We start from the raw sequence: 4,739 nt of genomic DNA on the forward strand, positions 1-4,739 counted from the left end.
CCTCCCGTGAGATTGCGTCTGTGCTAATGACGTCACGTTTACATGACGTCAGTAGTTCCTAGCCAAACATCTGGCCGGGGCAGTCAAAGGACCAGAGGGGCGGGGCGAGATTGCGAGAGCCCTGGGTGAGACTATGCTCGCTTAGTCGTGACAAGGAGTCAGTTTTCCTACCTTTTTAAACCGCCTCAGGTGAGTGGCTTAGACATTAAGAAGCCTGATGTAGGTAATGTTGATATCTTATCAACATGTCTAATTTTCACGCAGTCACAAACTCAGGGTGTATTCTCACCTGCATCCCGTTCTAGTCATAGGTTCGTGCTAAGGAAACAGCTTCAGTTTGCCCATACTACCCAAACTACTTCCCTAAAGTCTCAAAAAAAATAATGAACTCTAAAAATCTGACATGACTTCTATTAATAAAATTCCTTTGCAAAAACACCATACACCCACATAAGCACTACTCGCTATTTCCTTTCTCCTTTTATAATATACCTAATCACATCTAAAATCACCTATTTTAATTCTCTTTCCAAAGATATAGTTCACCCTCTTAAATGTAACATGATGTTTATTGAACAAATGAGAATTTTCTTTTTTTTTGTCACACTAGAGCTATCCATTACTACGTTTTAATGCAAACCCTATAGCTTAATTGTAATGAAAAAGAGTATATGTTATACCTCTTCCTTGCTCTCAAGAATATAATTGGGTAGTATCAACCCTGTTGACTGTGATACAAGGCAGAATTTTACGTATTATAAAGGTGGAAAAGGAGGCACCAACCGACTGAGCCACCCTACCAGGGCTAGAATGTGATGGCTCTTAATGAGAGAGTAAAAGCCAGTAATAATAAAAAAAAAAACCAAAACCCTGTGCTAGCACCAAAACCAACAGGCAATGAAAGAGGATTATCAAGCTCATAAACATACCCAAGTAACATAAGAATTTTTTAAATAGTAAAGGTGGCATCATGATTTATGAATCAGTGGAGAAAGGAAAATTTATTCAATTAATAGTGAAGGAGACATGATTATGAAAAAAATCCCTTTACCCCGTATTCTGCAACAAAGAATAATTATATGTGTAAAGAAAAAACCTAAACCACAAATTATAAAAAATACAAGTGAATAATTATATCTAGGGACAGAAAATAACCTTTTACTTAGAAAAAAATTATGAAGGAAGAGATTGACTGGACTATATATAAATACCAAGAAAACACTATACCAACCTGGGAAAAATATTTGTAATGTGTCAGACAAAGGTTTAATATGATTAACATATTAAGATCTAGGGATCATAGAAATGCAAATTAAACTATTCTGTTTTTCATGTATCATATTTTTAAAACTGTTTTTAAGTGCTAGTAAACATAAAGTGAGACCATTCTTATCTATTGCAGATGGGTGTGTAACTTGGTGCGACCCTTTAGAAAAACATAGCTAAAATGTTGTATCTTTCCTTCCATCATCAACATTAAAATGTCTGCACAAAAATGCACCAATTTTTTCTATCTCCCTTTATAATATATTTTATTAAATATTCGATAGTCATTCTAATAAAGTTGTCCCAGTTTTTCCCCCTTTGCCCTCCTCCACCCAGCTGACCACTGCTCCCATAGTCAGTCCCCGTCCTGTCGTTCATGTCCGTGGGTCATTCATGCATGTTCCCTGATTTGACCCTTCCCCTTCTTTCCACCCTTATCCCCCTGCCCCCTCTCCTCTGATCACTGTCAGTTGGTTCTTTATTTCCATGTCTTTGGTTCTATTTTCCTTGCTTGTTTGTTTTGTTGATTAGGTTCCACTTATAGGCGAGATCTAATAGTATTTGTCTTTCACCTCCTGGTTTATTTCACTTAGCATAAGGCTCTCCAGTTCCATCCATGCTGTCATTAAGGGTAGGAGTTCATTCCTTCTTTCTGCTGTGTGATATCTCATTGTGTAAATGTACCGCAGTTTTTTTCATCCACTCATTTACTGACGAGCACTTAGGCTGTTTCCAGCACTTGGCTATTGTAAATAGCACCACTATTTACTAAGTGGTGCACTTAGGGGTGCAGAAGTTCTTTTGAAATGGTGTTTCGGAAGTTTTATAGTACATTCCCAGGAGTAGAATTGCTGAGTGAAAAGGCAATTCCATTTTTAGTATTTCGAGGAAATTTTATATTGTTTTTTCTACAGTGGCTGTACCAGTCTGCAATCCCACCAACAGTGCACTAGCATTCCCTTTTCTCCACAACCTCTCCAGCACTTGTTTGTTGATTTATTAATGATAGCCATTCTGATCGGTATGAGGTGATACCTCATTATGGTTTTGATCTGCATCTCTCTGATGGCTAGTGATGGTGAGCATCCTTTCATGTGTTTATGGTGATCTGTATGTCCTTGGAGAAGTGTCTATTCAGATCCTTTGTCCAGTGTTTTTGACTGAATTGTTTGACTTCCCAGTGTTGAGTAGTATCAGTTCTTTATATATTTTGGAGATCAAACCCTTGTCTGAGACATCATTGGCAAATATGTTTTCTTATACAATGAGTTCCGTTTTCATTTTGATGATGGTTTCATTAGCCGTGCAGAAGATTTTTAGTTCGATATAGTCCCATTTCTTTATTTTTTCATTTACCTCTCTTGCCCTAAGAGGTATGTTGGCAAAAATTATAGCTGCATGGGATATCTGAAGTTTTACTGACTATGTTTTCCTCTAGGACTTTTATGGTGTCATGACTTACATTTGTCTTTTATCCATTTTGAGTTTATTCTGGCATATGATGTAAGTCAGTGGTCTCATTTCATTTTTTTTTTTTTTGCATCATCTAGAGCAGTTTTCCCAACACCATTTATTGAGGAGGCTATTTTTACTCCATTGTATGCTTGTGTACCCTTTGTCAACTATTAATTGACCATAGAGACATTGGCTTATTTCTGGGCTCTCTATTCTGTTCCATTTACCTAGATGTCTGTTCTTATGCCAGTACCAGACCATCCTGATTACAGTGGCCTTGTAGTGTAGTTTGATATCAAGTATTGTGATTCCTCTTTGTTCGTCTTTCTCACGATAGCTGAGACTATTTATGGTCATTTTTGGTTCCATATAAATTTTTGAAATATTTGTTCTAGATCTGTAAAATATGCCATTGGCATTTTAATAGGAATTGCATTGAATCTATAGATTGCTTTGGACTGGGGAGATACGGACATTTTAATGATGTTAATTCTTCCAATCCATGAACCTGATATATGTTTCCGTTTATTTATATCTTTCTTAATTTCTTTCTTCAGTGTTCTATAGTTTTCTGAGTATAGGTCTTTTATCTCCTTGCTTAAGTTTATTCCTAGGTACTTTATTTTTCTTGTTGCTATGGTAAATCGGACTGTCCCCCTAGTTTCTGTCTCTAATATTTCATTGTTGGTGTACAGAAATGCCCTTGATTTCTGAATATTGACTTTGTATCTCACTATTTTGCCAAACTCACTTATTATATCAAGTAGTTTTTTTGGTGGAGACGTTAGGGTTTTCTATGTACACTATCATGTTGTCTACAAATAATGACAGTTTTACTTTCTCCTTTCCAATCTGTATGCTGATATGGACACCGGCCTGCAGTGTCCGCGGCGTTATGGATGAGATACGAGACATTCACACGGACTACCAAGTCCTATGGAGGGGAAGGGCAGGTGGCTTCGCTCTCATGGGGAGCAAAAACCTGTGGCCTTCGCCTCCACAAGCCTTTATTTCTTTGTTTGGCACGTTACCTGATGCTCCTCATTTACGGTGCACAGGTTCGCTTTAGGAGGTTACCTTTTACGGAAAACAAAGGAGCCAGTGCTGCTAATCACATCACAGAAGAAGGATATTTGCAACTGAAAAGGGAAAAGTGGTTGAACCTATTACACTCCATACTGGGGAGTTTTAGCATGGATTTTAGGAAATTACAATAAGCATTTGCTGTCTCCATTCAGGGTGAGGGAGTTTTAGCAAAAGCACGTCTCAAAGCAGTCTAGGTACAATGCAGGCCTGATTCCCCACTGGAGAACCTATCCATGGGCGTGGGTACTGGGTATCTCTGAGTGGGAGCTGGGCCCACACCACACAGAATGGTCTCCTACAGTATGCCTTTTATTTCTTTTTGTTGTCTGATCACTGCGGCTAGAACTTCCAGTACTGTGAAGAATAAGAATGGTGGAAGCAGACACCCTTGTCTTGTTCATGATCTTAGTGGGAAAGCTTTTAGTTTTTGCCCATTGAGTATGATGATGGCTGTAGGTTTCTTGTATATGGCCTTTATTATGTTGACATATGCTCTCTCTATTCCCACTTTGAGTGGCTTTTTTTTATCCTAAATGGGTGCTCTATTTTATCAAATGCTTTTTCAGCATCTATTGATATGGTCATGTGATTTTTATCTTTCATTTTGTGTATTTGGTATATTACATTTATTGATCTGCAGATATTGTACCATTGAGATCTGGGAAATTGGGAACATAGCCTGACCACAGCAAAACAGGAACAAGGAACAGCATGCAAACAATGGCTGAGCAGACATCCTGCAGTATGGGAGTGCCCTACTTAGAGCAAGATAGGCAGATCGTAATCTGTTTAGTTTTGAATTTTGAAACCCCACCCTGTTCCCCGCTTGCGGTCTCTGTCAGCAAATAGCTAACTGCCATGTCTGCTTCTGTTCAACGCTTGCTTGCTCGTCCCTATATAAGGACTTAGCTGTAAGCTCTCGGCACTCGGCG

The sequence above is a fragment of the Artibeus jamaicensis genome, unplaced genomic scaffold (genome assembly GCF_021234435.1).
Source record: "Artibeus jamaicensis isolate MK-2021 breed Jamaican fruit bat unplaced genomic scaffold, CSHL_Jam_final contig_233, whole genome shotgun sequence".
Classification (NCBI taxonomy): Eukaryota; Metazoa; Chordata; class Mammalia; order Chiroptera; family Phyllostomidae; genus Artibeus; species Artibeus jamaicensis.